We start from the raw sequence: 22182 nt of genomic DNA on the forward strand, positions 1-22182 counted from the left end.
GCAGTCTAAATAAACAAGATTAAACAATAAATAAATAAATTAGCCCGTAAATTATAAAAGGGTCTAATATCTTAAATTTATTTTTAATATATTATTCTCTTTTAAATTTTGATAATATGATAAATTTTGATAATATGACCCTTATCATTAATAAAATTTATCTTTAATCATTAATTGGTCAGAAAATAACAAAAAAAGACCTATAAAATTATAGAAAAAGATACTCTCTTCGTTTAAAAATGTAAGACATTTTTAACTAAATCTCATATCCTAATAAAGTTGTTACCTACTTTTAAATTAACCCTATTTTTTTATATTAGCTCCTATTAAATACCTTACAATAAATATAAAGTGATTTATTAAGAGAGACATTTTTTTTAAAAAAGGCGATGATTACCCCTTAAAAAATTAAAAATATCTTACATTTTTAAACATTCAACTCATTAAAAAATAATTTATATTTTTGAACGGAGGGAATAAAAATTTACAATAAAAAACCAAAAATTACATAAATAAGTTTATGTTCAAAGTTTTTTGTAATTTTTGATATTATTTTCTATCATTTTTTGATCAACTAACATCAAAGTTAACTTTATTAATAATATGATCTATATTGCATCACTTTTAAAAGTTAAAAGAGAGCATTACACCAAAAATATATTTAGGATTTAAGATAGAAGTTATAATTTTGTAACCCATTTGCTTGGTCACCCAATAAATATTGCGTGGTCTCTCTTTGGTGCTGTGTCCAAACTCCAATTAGGCCATTAACCCAAACATTAAACCATATTAAAATATTTTTTATAATTTATATAATTATCATTAATTTTTTCATTAACAATTGATATCATCAGTTTTAATTATATCTTTTTGTCAAAAAATACTCACCTTTCAACAATAATCCGCGTGTCCATAAAATCTTTATTCCAATTAAAATATATATTGTTTTTTTAATTTTTAGCTTTAATTTATGATAAGTGAGAAGATCATAGATTCATAGCAAACATTAGGATTCATGTTCATAAATATAATAAGTAAAATAGACATTTTTTAAATACTAAGTTATTTATATTTTTTGCCCAAGATTAGCTTAAATGAACAACTTATATTTTGGACTAGAGGGAGTATATTACCATCCCATATCAATGTCAATATTCACATGCCAACCCAATATACAAGATGGAATAGGAGTCAAGTTGCTAAACTCACAAGTTTAAACAAACTCGTGAAAGGAATGTAAACTCATATCGCAAGCTCCAATCATAAATTCATAAGAATTTATTTTTACTAACAAATAGCCATTAAAATATGATTGTAATTTAATTTAAATATATTAAAAATATAAATCATTGAAATTAAACTCATCTACATTAATAAATTATCATATACAAGACATAAAAATTTTAAAATAAAGGAACTTATTTTTGGTATTTTTGTTTTCTTTTTTATTAATATTAGTTTTTGCATTTTAAGTTTTTTTTCTTTAAATCAAGTCTTATAACTTTTATGAACCGAATTTGTTATAGTATATACTTAATATGACGAGCTTAACAAGTTTAATCAAACTTGTATTTAATTCAAGTTTGTGAATTAGTTAATATAATTTTATAAGTTAGAAATGTAAAAACGGTAAATTCAAAGATAAACTCTTGAATTTAATCAAATTTGTATCTAGTATGAGTTTATGAGTGAGTTGACATGATTTTATAAGCTGAAAACATAAAAATATTGAACTTATAAAGTCAACTTGAGAGTTTGACGACTATGGTAGGAGTACTTTGTTAGCACAATTTTCATATCTTGATATCAAATTAATTAATCCTTTTTTTAATAATCATAGTATTACAAAATATTGACACATGATTTCCTAAAAACGTCGTGAATATTTTTTTTTTGAAGGGGCATACAGAATCTAAGTGTTGTTAATAATTTTGCCTCAGACTTCTAAACTTCTTCACACGATTCTAATTTCCAACTTCCCAAACGACTTGAGATGTGCAAAATGCATCTAATAATCATGCAAACAAGGGAGGTTAATCAACTTAACTAGAGTTTAAATCTAATAGGGCCAAGTTTCTTAATTTAATAAATATTATTAATTTAAGTAATGTAAAACTAACTAATAAAATACTAATAAAGAAAGTTTGTAATATTTAAACTTATATTCACAATTTTTTTATCAAAATCATATGGTTTTTTTAAAGCCATCACTTTACCTTATGACTATCTCTTGTTATTGATATTTTGAATTTTATAAATTTAAATATAATTATTTTTATTTGATTAAAAAAGATACATTAAATATATAAATTTAAGTACCTCATTTTTTTAACAAGCAACAATTTTTTTTATAATAAATCATGTAGAATTAGATTCCATTGAATATTAATTGTTGATGAGAGGGCTGAATAAATATTTAAATTTTTATAAAACTTGAATTAACATATATAAGATATAATTTTTAAAAAATATTTTGACATACTCCTCTAGTCCTTTTTATAAGGCAGAGAGAGAAGAACAAATTTAATTTTATTTATATGATACTTGTCAATTTTTAATATTACTTTTTACATTTTTTATTAAATATTTTTAATAAAAATATCAATAATAAGATTTAACAATATTTATTAGGGGTAAAAGTAAAAACTTATTAAATTTTAAAATAAAGTTAATGATATTTAAATTTTTTAATTTTAATAAAATATGCTAAAAATAATTTATAAATAGGAGATGGTACATTGGATAATATTAAAAATCATGTGTTATTTCAGATTATTTAATTTTAAACGCTAAAGAAAAAGCAGGCTAATATGTGGTTCCTACTACATGTGGTGTTCTTCGCCAATGGAATTAAAGTACAATAATAAATTAAGACGCAAGGGAACACTTTTCTGTTTCTGTGATATAGACAACACAAATGCTTTGTTAATGTTAAACTTGTTCAAAGCACATTACAAGGCAAGTACATTACAAATCAGAGGAAGAACAAAAACAGACACAGAAACAGAGACAAACAACACACGACCCTCACAAAGGAAAACACACACAAAAAGTCCAGCAAACGATGAATTGATTGAGAGATAATGTGAAACATGGTTTACTTTTTGGGAGGAGGTGTCCTCCCATAACCCATCAGGTCCCCTATAGTCAACTTCTTGGTGATGCGCTTTGAGGAAGATGACCTGTTCTGATCATTTCCATTTCCGTTATTCCCATCATTTCCATCGTTATTGTTATTATCAGAAACATACGTACTTCCATAACCTAAGTAATCTCCGATATAGTTTTTTCCCTTTGAATTTGATGAACTCATCCTGCGTTAGCAGCAATAAATTAAATAAATATTATCAAATGATGAATATGATTGAACTCGTGACAGATATGGCTTTGGAAGTTTAACAATTAAAACTGATGAAGAAAATGAGAAAGCGGTTATAAAATTCTCAAATACCATACCATGACATGCCCACTTGGGAAGTGCCTATGCGATTAAATTCACTCAAAAAAAAAAAAAAAAACAGAAACAGAATATTTTATTCAGAAAAGGTCAGCCTCACTGGCTCACAGATTGAACAAACAGTGACGGATCCAACAAACAACTGAATCTTAAGATCACGACTACGTGACGGAGCACGGAGTGACCTTCCATACTCTCTTCTCCGAGTCTCGTCTCCTTCATTTCTGTCTCCCTTCTCCGAGGTAATCATATGAAGCTCCAGCGTGTTTGCCCGCGGGTCTGAATCGGGTTTTTCGGATCAGTATCTGACCCGACTCCATAAGCAGCACTATGACGTGATCGACACCGCCCCCGTAACGGCTCGAAAGTTCCACACCAAGCTGTGACACATGAGATGCATCAACCTTCCCCTGTGCTCTTTTAATGAGAGTATTTTCAGAAAAAAGAGATCGATCGAGAGGAAAGAGAGGATACGAACAAAAAAAGCCAAGGGAAGCAAAGATTGAAGTCCTCGATGACGGCGAAGACGATGAGGAGAAGGTTTCGTGGGGAAGTGGGTGACGACGGGGAAGCAATGAGGACCATGGCGTTCCAGCTCCCCTGTCGCCTGCTTAGAGCAGCGAAGATGTGCAACGAATGGTGGCGGCGGGGAATGTTCGTCAGTACAATATCCACTCATTCACTGTAGAAATATGACACCACATATGGTTTTGGAAGTTGTTTTAACAAACAGAGCATGAAATGGAAGACAGAAATATGAAACAAAACCTAGAACAGAGCATAGTGGAAACATTAAAAACTTCAGAATGGAAGATGGAAACCAACAATCTGAACAACCAATCTTTTTTTGGGTGCAAAAAAGGGCGAAGATGAAAGCGCTGGACGAAGATAAGGGTGACAGAGCATCGACGAGATGAAAACAATGGAGGACTGAGCAGAGCACGATCACCACTTTACTTGAGGCTTAGATAGAGAAATGAACATTTGAATCCAAAAACATCAGAAGAATGGATCTGCGTTCTTTTTAACGATCAGTTTCTGTATGTTAGAGAAGAAATCATAGCAGAAAATGATAGAATGCAGGGTGACATTGACATTTGAGCATGCATACAGGGAAGGGAGAGTTTACCTGCGGGTCGGCCAAGGATTGCTTCAGATCTTTGACGCCAGAGATCAAAAAAGGACAGAGAGTTTGATTCTAAATGTTACGAAGAGGGACAGAGTTTCGGATGCTCTGCTTCTATCAGAACAGAGTGAAGGAAAGAAAAGAGTGCGGTGCTATTGGGCGAGAATACATGGCTTTTTATAGCTTCATTACCCGGTGATTCTACGTGATCAGTATTATTATAATAATTAACACACAACCAAGTTGGTCCCAAAAAAAAAAAAACACACACACACACACAACCAAACCAACGGCTCCACCAACTCCAGGATCTGCACACTTCTAATTTTGATTTTTTTTATTAATTTTCATTGGAGTGAAAATTGCCATGGAACTTTTCACTTGCTGGTGACTGACTTCTAGATTCCCCTATCAAGTCATTGGTCCTGGGCGTTGCAGTACAAAAATAGTTTTTTTAATAGGGTCAGTTAAGAGATTAATTTTATTTTCATTATGCATGGGAGAAATATAATCTTTAATTACAATAATTTTATCCAATTTTACTTTTGATCATTGTAATTTTTTCATACTGTTTTCAGTTTTAATAACTAAAACACTGAAAAAATTAAAATTATAGGATCTTAAAAAAAATGTCAATTAGTCTTTCTAAAATTATAAAAATTAAAAATCTTACAAAAACTGTTCGGATTAAAAGCAAAATTCAGTTAAATTATAAGAATTGATGTTTATGTTTTTCCTTATATATTTCATTAAAATAAAAATCTATAAAAATTAATACAAGATGAAAAATAAAGAAAATTTTTCAACTGTCGTTTGTCAAAAAATATTTAAAAAAACTTATAAAATTAAAAATTTTAAATTAAATCATGGAGATTAAAAGTTTTCATCCGTTCCATTCCATCAATTTTATAACAACTCTTTAAATCTAAATAGTCATGTTATGTCTCCTCGGAATTGATCGCACGTGATAAGAGTCCCCACGGCCACCAAGTCCGCGTATTTCGTCTCAAGATGCCAATGGCAATGGACAGCGATTCGCGAGGGACCGAGACGCCTGGTTTCGACTTGCGATGCACGCCCACACCACCAAAGCGGCAGTGACTCACCTGGAGTGTTGGACACATGGCTTGAATCCCATTGTATATCACTTTTCCCAATGATTTTCTTTTATTTTCTTTTTTTCCCCTGATATTAAGATAAACGTCAAATTTTTCTTGAAAAAATAACTTCAGTGTCCGTTATAAGAATTTTAATTAGCAATAAATTTCATAAATACACAAAATACATAGAAGTTTTAAATTCTGTACAATTATAATTTAACAAAGAAAAATAATAACTCCATATTAAACGTATAATCAAGTTGTCATTTTTCTTAATTAAGTTGTAATTATACAGAATTTGAAACTTGATAATAATTTATATATTTTATGAGATTTTACGGTAATCAAAATCCTTATATGAGACTTGTTAGTAATTTTTCATTTTTCTTTTTGTTACCTTTTCTTATTTTTTTTAACCGAATTACACCTTAATAAATTAGTTAATTATCTTTAAATTGATATCATTTTTCATATTTATTCTTATTTAACATGGTATCTTATTTAAAAGTGAAATGTTGAGTGATTTATTTATTTAAAATATTTTAAAAAATTATTTATTTTTTATATATTGAAAAGCAAAAAATACTTTATATTTTTAAATGGAAGGAGTAGTAATTAATAAGAGAGTTATAGAACAACTTATTAGCATTCCAAGAAAAAAAAAGGTAGGAGGTATAGAATATTTTTTTTCCTATTTTTTAAAACTAAAATTCTAACAAAGTACTCCATCCATTGCTATATATTTGAGAGAAAATAATTGTATCACACAATTTAAAAAAAATTAGTTAACTATAATATTATGTCTAAAAATAAAAAAATGAACTAAAAATACCCATATATTTAACCAAAATAAGGATGCATTAATTATTTTTTGTGAATAAAAATTACAAGTTTATGAAAGATAATTCAAGAAAATTGTAATAAATGTTTACTGAGATTTGAATTTTTTGCTTATAAAAAAGAACGAAGCAATAAGTGATAATTTTTCTCGTATATAAAAACGGATGGAGTGTTGTAATTTCTATAAGCATGTTTGGTGTAGTTTGTTAAAGAAAAAATTAATCTTTTAATCCTTCAACTTTTAACTCAGTCCCTCAATTATGACTTGTTGTGATTCAATCCCTCAACTTTTGATTCACCTATAACTCAGTCCTTATTTTTTAATTTTTTTTAAAAAATTTCTTATCAAATAAGAGGGATAAAAAATGCTCATATATTATTTTAAAACACCCTCCTCTTACTCATTGATATGAGATATAAGCTAATATGAAAAAAATTAACAAAAGTTAAGGGATTAATTTGTAAGTGATTCAAAAGTTGAGGGACTGAGTTATATGTGAGTCATAGTTGAGGGATTGAATCACAGTGAGTCATAGTTGAAGGACTGAGTTATAAGTGATTTAAAAGTTGGAGAACTAAAAAATTAATTTTTTCTTTGTCAAAACAAAGCAACGTGTGTAGCTACTAAAGGAGTAAGTCCTTAACTTGCATTCTTTTATCTTTTGGTATTTTCACAGCCGACAATTATAAAATTAATTTTTTTGAGAAATCTGAGCATAATTTAAGAAGTCATTCTCTGTCAAACGATATTCTCCATACACACAAGAATTAAATTTTAAAATAATGTTTACGAAGCCCAAACTGCTATTATATGTCATACACACTTGGTTGCCTTTTTCTTTTCTTTTGGGCAAAGCATACTATTGATGGAAGGGATGTGGAGGGAATATTCTATAAATGGAAGCAGAGGGAGACAAGAAGTTACGTCCAAACTCTTGAGAGCTTCGATGGGCCCAATGTGTTTGCACGAGCTGGCCAAGTTTGTATTTATTTTTTAAAAAATTAATTATTTAATTTTCATATTTTTCATTCAATTATAACTCAATTTTTTAATTTTTAACTCATTATAACTAAATCTCTAAAGTTTTTATTTAATTATAAATTAGTTCCTAAACTTTGCCTCTTATAATTGAGTCTATAAAATTTTAACTTTTTAAATATTAGTCCCCATATTTTAAAAAATAAAATTATAAAAATTAAAAATATTTTAAAATTTTAATATTTACAATATTTATAAAACTTAAAAGGTTTAATAATTTAAAATTTATAAATTTTAAAATATTTTGAATCTTTATAATTTTATTTTTTAAAATATGGGGACCAATATTTAATATGTTAAAACTTCAGGAACTAAATTACAAGAAGTAAAGTTCAAGGATTGATTTGCAATTGAATCAAAACTTCATGGATTAAGTTATAACCAATTAAAATTGAGGGACTAAGTTATAATTGAGTCAAAACTACAATGAACAAATGATTAACTTTTCTTTTATTTTTTAAAACAGAGAGGTCTAGTTCTTGAGTAAGAACCAGTTTGGTTAACCAAAAGCAACAAGATTTTTGTTCAATTAATAAAAGAGTTATACTAATACCAGTTTAACTATAAATGTCAAAGTTTGAGTTTTAAAAATATAACAATATTTGATAATAGGATTTTTATTTGAAAGTTTTTGACTTGCCTTGATCTAAATTAGTAGAAGTCCTAGGCTTTCAAACATTGGATATTTTACTTAAAAAAAAAAGAAAAGAAAAACAAGTCCAGTTCAGACTCGTTATATTGATTGTTGACCAGATTATCTAGTTTTTAACCAGTCCGATTGGTGGCCATTTTATTATATTAATCAAAATACGCATCAAATTGTACTGTTAGTAATTTATTTAGAATGTAATTGTAAAATGGGACTTTGGAACTGGTGAGTTGCGCACACAATGCATTCAAAAAATGTTGACTAAAGACATGCCACGGGCCTTAAGCCCCAACTATACCTGTCTTTTTGTTTTTGTTTTTTTTTTTTTCAGGCCAACCAAACTATACCTGTCGGCAAAATTCAATTTATTAGGTAATTGATTGTCATTTCACCTATAGATCATCACACATAATTCATGTATTTGGACAAAATGAAACATGTTAATAAATGAACAAATTATCACAGCAATACTCAAAACATACTTTATATTGTATATTTAACTTAGATACTCCAAAAGTAATGCCCATCATTGATTCCCAACCTGTTCACTCTGAAGAAATTCTTAGATAGAAAGAGTTTCAGATGCCCAAATAAAAGGATGACATTTAGATGATTGATTTTGATATTAATGATAATAGAAAAAAAATAATCTTGGATGGGTCAAAGATAACACAGTGTATTGGGTTAACCAAGAAGTTTTTGACCTTTTTGCTCACTTTGTCTCCTATATTAAACCAGCTTTAGATGAATATATCTAAGATTTAAAACTTTGCAACACTTAACTGTAACAAGGCACTTCATAGCAATACACACACGCACGCACGTATGGATGTGTAATTGAATATAATATTAATTGATATTTACATGTCTATAATAATTGAACAACAAAATTACAAGAACAAATATAAGAAAAGTACCGAATAAAGAAACGAAGACGGCAAACAAAATACACACTGAGTTGCAGTTTCTAGCTGTCATTATTAGAGTAACTCTGAAAAATTGAGAATATTAACTGGGGAAAAAAAAGACAACTAAGTTCAAAAAAAAGGTAATACTACCTTGTGTGGGAAACTTTATTTTTTATTAAAAGGTGATCGGTGACATTATATTGTATCATTTTCTTTTAAAAAAATTATTTAAAGTAACTTCTTCAAATAAATTGAATTTTTTTAAATTATGATTATTTTTAAAATTTTAAAGAAAGATAATAAAATTTCACAAATAGATTTTTTTTTTGTAAATTAAACATTTGTTTCATGAAAAAAGTTTAAACAAACGGTTCCTTATTTCCAGTTTTTTTTTTTTTTGGGCCAAAAGAAAGTGAATTTTATTAATCAACAAAGAAACCATTACAAATATCAATAATCGAAGCCCAAAAAAACCTAAACAATACAACCTAACACACCTCTCACCAAAGAAAAAACAAAACAAAATAAATTGTTTATTTTACTACCACTTGGGTCAAAAATTTCGTTCTTTTTTTATTTCCCTTTTTTTTGGTTTTTTTTTTGGCAGGGCCTCACCTTTGTTAAGCTTTTGGTAGGATTGTGTAAAAGTCTTTCAATTCTATCTAACCTAATTTGGCCTGGAATGATCCAATCCTGTTCGATCTCTATAAACACCGATCCTTCAAAATTAAAAAGATTAAAAAAATTAGACTATTTTTTTTAGTTTGATTGGACAATAAATTGAGCATCTGAACTATTTGATCCAATCCAGTCTTATTAATTTATTGAATATAATTATAATTAATTTATTTTTGATAAATGCTTCAAGTATAATTGATGCTAAGGAAATAATTGTATGAAAATTTGTTGAGTTTGTTTCTAAATTATTGTTGTGATATACTGTTATTAAAGTTTGTTGAGTGTTGTTTTGGTTGAAATTATAAATTTAAATTATTTGAACTATAATTGAAATATTTTTTTGTTGAAAATTATTATAGATTTATTATAATTATAAGTATTTTTATTATCTTAATTAAGTTTATTAGGTTAAAATGAATTATTACTTTTTACTGAAAAAAAGGAAAAAAAAAGTTAAGTGAATGCTGGATTAATAGGATCAGTCTCCCAATTCTATAAACTAAATTCAATCTTGTTAAATTTTAAGTTATCACTAAATAAGATCAAACTATAGATTGCCTAATTTAATTCTTTTCATGAAAAAAAATAAACTTTAAATTAAATTAAAATCTAGTATCGTTTAACCTTTTGTGTAGCTTTAGCTTTTAGTATTGTTCCAAACTTTTCAGCCCCCATTGAATGACTGGGAAGAAAAGGGAAGGAACGAGATCCACGTGGCGACATACGGAATGAGACAGATATTTCATGAAGGAATCGGCCTTTAAGGGAATATTGGGCCACGCAAAGTCCATTCATCATCATTGTCAGGGATTAATCTGAAAAGTAGTGCCCCGCTTGGCCCAAAAACGAAAGGCCACAAAACGTAAATAATTTTTATCAAATATGGCTAATGAGGGCCCATTAGTAGAAAGAATGCATTTTGGTGGAAAGGACTAGAAAGGAAAGGGAAGGGAAAATTCCTACTGTTGACACGTTTGGTGAACAATGAAATGGAAGATAGCTCGTTAGGTAAATTTGCGGTTGGTTACTTGGGTAGAATTGAGATAATGATATGATAGGATAAAATAAAGAATAAATTATTATAATGCCTTTGATTGTAAAAAATGATGAAAAATGATTTTTTTCAACAATAATAACAATTAAAATAGTTATTTTTATGTACAATTAATTGTAAAATAATAACAAAATAAGTAATAAAGATATTTTGAATTGTTATCATTAATGATAAATATAATTTCCACTAGTAATTAAATTAATAATTTAATATAGATAATTTTAGTTATTATGGTTAATAATAGATAATAAAAAATTGTTTAATTTGATAACTTTGATTTAATTTTGTTTTTCTCCCTTATTGAAAGGTGGAGTGCTTCTAGCCTATCCTTGAAAATGTCTTTGTGTGGGAAGAAGCTTTCCCATATGAAAAAAAGGATTATAATAACATTTTGATCTATCATTAAAAATTGTAGAAAATAACATCAAAAATTACATAAATGGATCTATAAAATTACACATAAACACTCTATAAAAAAAATTAAATCCTCTAAACTACATATAGATAGCAGAATATAAATGTTATTTTTTACTAACATAAAATATGAAGATACAATTTTGACCAACTATTATAAGTTTTACTGACGTAAAAACCTTCCATATGAATTTTCCATCACAAAACTATTTAAAAACATCCTCCTCCATCATCCTTGCTTTATTGCATGCCAAAAGTATTACCGTAATTACTACTTTTAGAAACATTGCTTCTTCTAAAGCAAACATCTACTAATATAAATCTAATTCAACCCATAAAACTAATAGTAGCATGAACAGGTTCCATACCATGAATATTTGCTAAAATATAGATATAGTTTTGAAACGCTTCTTATTGCCACATGTGGTGATAGCTTAAGGATCTAAATTAAATTTGTATCAATCCAACTACAAACAGAATTTAAGTAGATACTTAAGGAAGTGAATGTTTTGATCCCCAAAATATGCAATAAGTAGCCTATTTGAATCCTTAAATCATGGAGAGACAAAGTTGTACCAAAAAAATGGTGAGAGAGAAATCATTCCTGCTCAAATCAGTGGAGAGAGTAGGTGAACAAAGATCACCCTATATCCTATTGCATGAAGATCGCCGTGTTGTCTGGTGATTGCAACTCACAAAGTTGCACAAAGATCCTTATGACTTTCTGCTAACATTTATAAGTCATGTTATTAAATTTTTATTATAAATTTTTTATTTTACCCTCTATTGAATATTAAAGAAAGAAAATATATTATTGAAGTATGTATATTTAATAAGGGTAACGTTGAGAACTTATTAAATTTTAAGATAAAGTTAATAAGTTTTAAAATTTTCTTAGGTACTGGTGAAATATATTAGAAGTAACTTATAAATAAGACCAGAGGAGTAAGGTTTTAGAAATCAAACAATTAAAATAAATAAAAAAATGAGAAAATTAAACGGTAACAAAATTCTCAAATATTGTACCATACCATGAAATGAGAGAGTGGAAGCATTAAAAACATAATGGAATATGGAAAGAATCTGAACAACCAATCTAATTTTGAAAACAAAATAGGGCGAAGATGGAAGTGTAATATCCTCCCTTCTAAATCATAATTAATTCCAAATCTCCATAATTAAAGAGATTGGCTTAAGGTAAAAGACATTTTTACTAAGTTTACAATAAAATAGTAAAGTTAGGATCCCAAGTTTTCAAAACTAAAACCATTTCTAACGATTTTGAAATAAATAAATTAGAATTTATAATTATGCGAAAGCAATGGATCATTTCAAAAATTAGTACATTTTCTAAAGGATTAGGAAACAATGAGATTTTGTAAAATTTGAGGCGTGCGTCGCGGCTCGTTGAACACACGTTAAAGCTTGTTCACCTTTATTCTGTGTGCCGTGGCTCGCTAAACAATGTGCCATGGCACATTGCACATTCCATGACAGTAAAATTTTTGCTGTCAAATTGATAGCTTTCGAGGTAACTTCTGACATACCCCAAACCTCCGTTCGACGTTCAATTGACGCGAACTAGGTGTCTACTGGAAGCTCTTTCCAAACTCTAACTAATTGCTTGGATTACACACTTAAATTGTTATTGATTCAAAAATTAGATACTCATTTCAAAAATTATACTTTTTCATCACTTTTCACAACATTAAGTGTCTAAAACACAATCCTAAACACCCCTCAGACTACATACAATAGACTAAAATTTACTTGTGCAATGTACCACATCATGAAAAACACTTATAACTCATAATTTTAATACTTAACCCTTTTAATTTAAAAACATAAAAAGGGGATTTCAATCATTTATTTCATCAAATAATTTATGAACATCATATAATATACCTAACTCTTACTTGTATTAGTATTTTGGCCCTACTACATATATCACATTTAGCAAACACACTCTTTAAGGCCCAAAATACATTAGCAACTCACAAAACACATAATGCAAGTAAGAACCAAAATAAATTACTGCTAGTTGGCAATCTCAATCATCATATACACATAATTACTCAAAATAAAAGAGGCATACTAATAGGATCGCAATCTTATACCTGTGGCCGTTTTCCTTTGTTCGATCCTCTTAAGCCATTCCTTATAATATTGAAGATAGTAGAGTGAGTATAATCACTCAGTAACTAAGGTCTAACTAACTCATACTAATGTATGTCAATTAATTTAAATTCAAGTGAAAGTTTAATAACCGGTTCAAACATGAATATATTGTCAAGTATAGCTCAATCTTTTCATTTTCAGTAGGACATACACATATGATAATGAACAATATCAAGTCATATAACATGTTTTTAAAGCATATATCCACATTTCTTTTTCACAATATTACATGCTCGAGATATACAAATCAAATCAATGGCCTTTCTCAAAGAACAATGTCCTTATTGGTTTTATTTCATTAAGGATATAATATAACAACTATGTGCCCTTTTTACTATATGTATCATACTTTGACATAAAACTATGAGCTATAGCATATTAGGATAGTTTATAATCTAGGACTCCCCTAACTTAAACATTTATAAGGGGATTACTCAACCAAAATTTATCTAACTCACTTGTGAAACATGGTTTTTCTAGTTTTCTCACACTATAAGGTGTCATACTCTTTAGACTAGCTTCCTTGTTGAACCAGTCGATAGTTAATTAGGTTCGAGTCTCTCGTTAAACAGTAGGACAATATACACATAACAATTTAGGCAAGCTATCAACTTGGACGAGAGCCTTACCATGTGGATTTAATTCTCTACTTCTCTTCTTAAGCGAATTCTCGCTTCTCAAAATCATGCAATGCATAAATATGCACAATTCAAGCGTGCATTTACCCAACATTCAAGCATGTCTTATTATATCATTGCACCCAATCATATACATGAAAATCACACATCACATATAATTCATTCATTAAACTCCACTTATTTATTCCATTGAACTCCTTAACCTCATGTTGCGTTAAACTTTTACAATTTTGATTTCATTATACCATTCACATATTAAGTCAATTTACTCCACTTAACATATAGTCATTGAACTTTGAAGAAATAATAATAACAACAATCCACTAACAAAGTTTCAAAGGATTGCATTTAACATGTTATTGCATTTTTGTGTAAGAATCACCATAGTAGATTTTCAAGCAATTCATGCCACACTTACATTTCATTTTATTTTACACATTTCAAAGGTCAATTATCAATCAATAAACTAATTAACACACAAAAGTATAAGATAAAATTTCTTCAATTATCTTAAACATTTGAGAGGTCAAAGGTTTCACCCCTCAAATGCTCACTCCTGAAACTTGTAAAAAGCTTGAATGGTGCCAAATATAGTCACTCTACAAACATTCACAATGAAGTTAATCAATATCCACTTTCGGGCTAATTTTTTCTAGTAACTCAACATTTCTTAAAGCTCAGGATTCATTCTCTACTCATGCAAAAATATCTATAAGGTTTTTTAGCTTCTTTTAACATTCATTAACATTACCGAGCTCTTTAATGGTCATTAATGAGACCACATTGTCCCCAACTAACATACTTATGGAAATTTTGCATATTAAATGATTCTCAACTACCAATCATCATAACTCTATAAATATCAAGTTTTATTAGCTTAATCTACTCCCATGAACTCTACTTAGTGAACCCTAGGTCCTGCACCTTCTAATGAAATTTGGTGATTTAAATTTAAAACATTTAATTTGTAATTTTAAAAACTTTTTTTAGTATTGTCCATTAAAAGATTATCTTTATTTTTATTATATATTTAATAAAAAAATTTTAAATGATAATTCTTTTAATAATTTTCTTATTATCAAGGTAGACGATCCCAATTAAATTTTAATACTTTAAATTTTATATTAAGTTTTTATAATTTTTATAAATTGACAGTTCTATTTTTTATGCACTATCTAGCTTTAATATTAAATTTTTATAGGTTTAATATGTAATTTAAACTCTAAACTATAGGTTTAGGAGCGATTTGAATCTTAAACTTTTAAAAAATATATTTTAAACCTTAAACAATTAAAATTAAGGTAATTTTATCCCTACTATTAAATTTCAACAATCATTCATTAATTTTTTAAAAATTGGGGCCTAATGTGAGATTTTTATCAAATTTCACTATCCCCCCTCTCCTACCCTCATTTAGTGAAAATTGCATATTTAGCCCCAATTTAACGGACGTCTGTTTTAATTTAACACTATAAGTGAAACTGCCCCAATTTTAATTGTTTAGAGTTCAACACATACTTTTTAAAATTTAAGATTCATATCGCCCCTAAATTTATAGTTCAGGATTCAAATTATATATTAATCTTTTTTTATATGGATTTTATAGTTTCAATGCCTAGTGAAGGTTGAGTGTTGATTGAGTGTTATCATATAATGCTTTAATACCGTAACGGTTCTACGAACCATAAGACTAGGGACCTATTTGGGTATCCTTTTAGAATCAATTTTAGCTTTAAAACCATGGTTTTAAAAATTTTATCCAAACACCTCAATTTTTTTAAACCCCATTTCGCTTCCAAAACTCCATTTGGAATAAGTTAAAATTTGTTCCATTTTGGAAAATCAATTTTGATCATTATTGACTTGCTACTTTGAATAGTAGAATTATCCACTTAAAAATGATTCTAAAAAAATTATCCAAATATTAACAATTTTAGCAAATCAATTTTTAAAAATTTATTCAAACATCATCATATTCTAATAATTAATTTTTTTCAATTGAAATCTAAACACATCACAACACATTCTAAAAACACTAAGTTTACCAAGAAAGTAAAATACTTACTCCCCTATTCTTATATACGCCTTCTGTTAAAAAATATAGAGCATTTTTAATCGAATCTCACCTCTTAATAAAGTAGTTACCTACTTTTAAATTAATCTTATCTTTTCATACTTATCCCTATTAAACACCTTACAATAAATATACAGTCATTATTAATAGAAGCACTTAAAAAAAAGATAATGATTACACCTCAAAAGACTAAAAATACCTTACATTTTTGAACATCCAACTTATCAAAAAATGCCTTACATTTTTAAATGGAAGGAATATAATATATTGTTGAGGTATTTTTAATTGAACTCTATATATTAATAAAATTTTATTATTTTTTAATTTTTTATGGATATCCTTTAAATAAAGAAAATTTTATTTAAACTAGGCACAATCGGACATTAGACATGATCGCCTCTTTTAATAAAAATTCAAATAAAAGTTTATTATTTATTTGAAAGTATTGAAAATCACAGTAATATTTTAATTTTATTCTTAATAATGTCATGATTAATATTATAATTTTGAGTAAAATATATAATTAATGCTTCTTTCTCTTTTCAAGAAAATTATATTTAGGAACCAAATAAGTTTCTAAAAAGCATTTTATATATAAGAATAGAGTAAATATGTTTGAAATTGAAATGTTTGGACTAACATGTTCTTGTAATTGATGTTTTTTAATTTAATGATATATTCCCTCCTGTTATTTTTATAAGTTGTTTCTAACTAATTTGTCAAAACCAAGAAGAGTCCATTAAAATATTGATATTGTATAAAAAAGAAAAAAAAATTTCCAACTTACCCTAATTAAATGCATCCTCTTTAAAAGTATTTTCTCTCTCATGTGATTGTTTACTCTTCATTAATCAAATATTGAAAGGGTAAAATTGAATGAACTCATGAATGATCCACTTTTTAATGCAAAGTAAAGAAGGGACCTTGAATTTCTCTAGAAGGCTACCTATACAAAGGATTAGGAGGTGTTAGCCATTTATGAAATATAATTTGGGAGAATTGCAATTGATGATGTGCAGTTTATTTAATAATAATCCATCTGTTCCCAAATTATGAAAAACATTTGGAGGAATTTTTGTCCAAGAGTATAAAACAATTTGATAAAAATAAAATCTCATTAATGATGTTTTTTTAATTTTATCTTGAATTAGAGAAATAATTGAAATGATATTATAGTGCAGTGATTAAAAAAATAAATTTATAAAATATTATTATTATATTTTTTATTTATATATATAATATTATTTTAAATTGTCTTATAATTTAAAATAAAAAAGTAAAATAATATTTTTACTGTATTTAAAAAAATAAAAAATTTTATATAATAAATTTTACATCAGAAAACCTTATAAGTTAAAGAAAGTTTATAAATTTTAAAAATACTCTTATTCAATGGGTTAATCTTTTAAAATTGGCTTTCCCCTTGACTTTCAGTCGTCACAGCTCGGTCTAACAAAGAAGTAAAATTTGGTTTGTACTCGTCACAGTTTGGCCAAACAAAAACGTAAAAGCGGAGGAAATATCTCATAGGGACTGATGGCACGTGATGACTGATGTGATTCCCCGCCGCCACCAGCAGCCAAGTTCGATAGGCATACCGTAATAGTGGACCCCACCTCGCGCATCCTCTGATGCCAAGGCGTCGTTTTGCTATCCCCGGTGGAATCTTAATCACAAAAAGCCCATACACTGACCATATCAACAGTCAACACACTATAAATATAAATATAAATGACTTACAAAAGGGCCGAAAGGGACCCAATGCAATATTGACATCCATAAACTCACATGCATCGGTCACTGAGGTTTTGACTTCCAACATCCAAGTTGCTGGATTATATATATATATATATATATAGCCTTACATGCGGGTCCGTCCTAGGATCCTGGTCTGATCATATGTTGGGAAACACACTCAATCATAGAAAATATTATTAAAATAATCGAAACAAACAGGTCCGTCCGTCTCTTTAGTTTTAGAGTTTCTCTGTCTTCTCTGCCCCTCCGCTGACAATGCAACGTGTTGTGCTCTTCATCAATGGAATTAAGGTAACATAATAAATTGATTTGGCTTTTGCCCCGTACTTTACCCCAAATAATAAATTAAGAAGCTAAAAAAGGTATTTCGGCTTTCTGGGAACAGAGAACTTTATTAATATTAAATTCTGTTGAAAGCACATTACGAAGCAAAGGAAGAACAAAGACGGAAACAGAAACAAACAACACCTAATATTCAAAAAAAGCAAAAAACAGAACACACGTTGCATTGTCATGCTCACTGGCGGCGCTGCGTGCAAGTCAGGGGGCAAATGCACCCCTGACTTTAGAGAAAATTATAAGGAGGAGGTGGTATATATTACAATTTTTCACCCTTTAATTTAAATATTTTGTACCTTTAACCTAACTTTAAAATAGTTGGATTCTTAAAAAAATTTAAATATGTTTAGTTGAAGCTCAAAAAATTTAACCCAAACTTTTAAAATTATTAAGCCCAAATAGTAATTTTATTTTTATTAAAAAATAAACTCATGATAACATAAACAGATTTTTTAAGGATCAAGAGAAAAACTAACTTAGCAGATAGAAATAGAAGGATGAGATAGAGAAAGCTTGAAGTCGCCGTCGGTCTGCACTGCATCTCGCTGTGAAAAGAGAAGAAGAGCCAAGTGTCGGTCGAACTTTGAAGTCTCAAAGATATGCTGCTCGTGCTTTGACCGAAAGAGGAGAGTGCTGTTAGGCATTGAAACTGAACAAAAGAGTGAGAGAGATAAAAAATTTAGAAAGAGGAGGAGATAAAAAAGCAACTTTGACCAAAAGAGGAGGATATAAAGAAACAACTTTGACCGAAAAAAATCCCATCTTTGTCTTGGTAACATCACTAACGTGTGTCATTCTTTCTTTCCTTTTTTTGGCCATACCATTCATTCATTGTAGAATAAACAATTATTTAATAATCTTGACATCTCGTGTTTTGTCTTTTAGTGTAGAATTTGACTGTGATATATGATCGTAGCTTGTTGGTTTGTGCAGTTGCAAATTGCAAGTTTGAATTTCCAGAATAAAAAGAAAACAAAAAAAATATGATTATAATAATATGTTCACCCTTGTACTTTACTTGTAGTACCCTTTTAGTAAAATCAATATGCCACATGCTATTTGTGTTATCTTTTTTAATACTTTAATATTTTTAAATATTTTTTATTTAGTAAATTGAAAATTTTTAGGTGTTGAATAGAAAATGGAGAGATTTTTAAAAAGGAAATTACCATCGATTGAAAGACAATCTTCGTCAAGAGTTTGTGAATCAAATAGCCAACAACAACAACAAAATGAAATTAATTTAGAAGATTTGCCATAGATCCAGGAAAAAGAATTAGAATTTCATCATATCATCCTAATGTTCAAGATAAAGTATGAAGAGCATATTTACAAAAAGGACCATGTCAACCTGCTTAACATAATTTTCCCTAAAGAAAAATTGGGAATTCTATGAGAAGATTTTGTCCTTCTTGGTTTAAAGAATTTGGCAACTGGTTGGAGTATAGTATTGAAAAAGATGTAGCATTTTACTTATGTTATCTTTTTAGGCTTGACCATGGAAAGCAATCAGGTGGTGATGTATTTGGGACACAAGGATTTACAAATTGGAATAAAAAAGAAAAACTTACATCTCCTGTTGGAGGTCCTAACAGTGCTCATAATATTGCTTGGAAAAAGTGTCAAGATTTAATGAATCAAAATCAACATATTGAAGTTGCAATTTTTAAGCAATTTGAACAAGTTCGTGACTTGTATCGAAGACGTTTGAATGCATCAATTGATTGTCTTCGCTTTTTGTTAAAGCAAGGATTAGCTTTTCAGGGTCATGATTGAGTCAAGTAAGTCTACCAATCAAGGTAATTTTTGTGAACTTCTTAAGTTTCTTGCTGACCATAATGAATCAATCAATCAAGTTGTTTTGGAAAATGCTCCTGAAAATAGCCAATTGACTTCCCATGAAATTCAAACAGATATTATTAAGGCTACTACAATTGAAACTACTAATGCTAATATCCATGATCTTGGAGATGAATTGTTTGCTATTATTATTGATGAGTCATGTGATGTATCAAATAAGGAGCAAATGGTTGTTACTTTGCGTTATGTTGATAAAAATGGATGTATTGTTGAGCGTTTTCTTGGTATAGTACATGTTAAGGAGCCTACTGCTCTATCATTAAAGATGGAAGTTCAAGAGTTGTTATGCAACTTTGGGCTAAGTATATCAAGAATACATGGACAGGGTTATGATGGTGCTAGTAATATGCAAGGTGAATTTAGTGGTCTCAAAATTTTAATCTTGAGAGAGAATTCGTCTACATTTTATGTGCATTGTTTTACTTATCAACTATAGCTTACATTAGTTGCAATTGCTAAAAATCATATTCAAGTTGCCTCTCTTTTCAATTTAGTAAATACTATAACAAATGTTGTTGGGGGATCTTGTAAGCGACATGACTTGCTTCGTGAAAAACAAATAAAAAATGTTAGAAAGGCATTAGACATGGGTGAAATTTGTAGTAGACAAGGCTTGAATCAAGAAACTAGTCTCAAAAGAAGTGGTGATACTCATTGGAGCTCATATTATGCACAATTGATTAACTTGATATTGATGTTTTCTGCTATAATTGATGTTCTTGAAATTATAAAAGAATCTGGATCAAATGCACATCAAAGAGCTGAAGCCAATGGTCTTTTATGCTTGTTAGAGGATTTTGATTGTGCATTTACCCTACATTTAATGAAAAATGTCTTAGGTATCTCACATGAGTTGTCATAGCATTGCAAAGGAAGGATAAAGATATTATTAATGCAATGAACTTGGTAAACATCACAAAGGAGCGACTACAAACTTTAAGGGATAGTGGATGGGAGTCTCTTTTAGAAGAAGTTATTTTATTTTACAATAAACATGACATTAATATTCCTAACATGGAAAATACTTTTTTGTCTAAAAGGAGATTGTGTCATGGAAGTAAATCTCAAGCAGTCATAGTTGATCATCATTATCGAGTTGCATTATTTTATACTGTTGTGGATATGCAACTTCAAGAACTGAATGATTATTTTACTGAGACAAATACACAATTGCTCCTTTATATGTCTTGTTTGAATCTGACGAATTCATTCCTGGCTTTTGATAAGGAAAGGTTAATTGAATTTGCTAAGTTCTATCCATGTGAATTTTCTTGCTCTGATTTAATGATGCTTGATAATCAACTTGAGACTTACCATTGATATGCGAAGTAATATTGAATTTGCATCATTAAAAGGAATTGGTAGCCTTGCACAAAAATTGGTGGAAACAAGAAGACATATAGTTTATCCCTTAGTTTATATTCTCTTAAAGTTAGCAATGATATTACCTGTTGCCACAGCAACGGTGGAAAGAGCCTTTTCTGCTATGAAGTTTGTGAAAAATTGATTGCAGAATCGGATGAGAGATTCATTGATGAATAATTGTCTAGTGACTTATATCAAAAAAGATTTTTTCCTCAGCATTGACAATGAGATGATTGCTCAGTGATTCCAGAACATGAAGTCATGCAGGGTACAATTATAAGGTATGTACATGCTTTTTTTTTAAATTACTAAATTATTTTTAAATTATTAATTTTAAAATGTTGCACCCCTTAACTCAAGGTCTTGGCACCACTACTGCTAGTATATCCTCTATTCGATTAATTTTGTCCTCTAACAAGCTAATTTTGGCATTAGATTCTTCACGACATTTTTCAAATTCATGAAGTTGTTTTTGAAGTTTTGAAACTTGAGAAGATGGAGGCACAAACATTTGAGTTGGGCTAATACCAGCTCCTTGGCCACAAACTCTTCCATGACGCTCTGGCTCAAAAACTTCTACAAATATTTCATTTTCATTGATGTCCTCAGATCCTATTTGTTTATCAGATATAATGCTTTTAAGTTGTTCCCATAATATTACAGCAAGATATTAATGTACAAGACTTAAGAATTAATGTCATTACA

General features: G+C 28.7%; 1 pseudogene; it reads left to right on the top strand.

The window, feature by feature from the left end:
• The first annotated feature begins 19393 nt into the window (after positions 1-19393).
• LOC129319634 (uncharacterized) lies at positions 19394-21757 on the top strand (annotated as a pseudogene).
• Positions 21758-22182: the final 425 nt, after the last annotated feature.

Source organism: Prosopis cineraria, unplaced genomic scaffold (genome assembly GCF_029017545.1).
Source record: "Prosopis cineraria cultivar Desert tree isolate PC_DT_omini unplaced genomic scaffold, ASM2901754v1 PC9, whole genome shotgun sequence".
Classification (NCBI taxonomy): Eukaryota; Viridiplantae; Streptophyta; class Magnoliopsida; order Fabales; family Fabaceae; genus Prosopis; species Prosopis cineraria.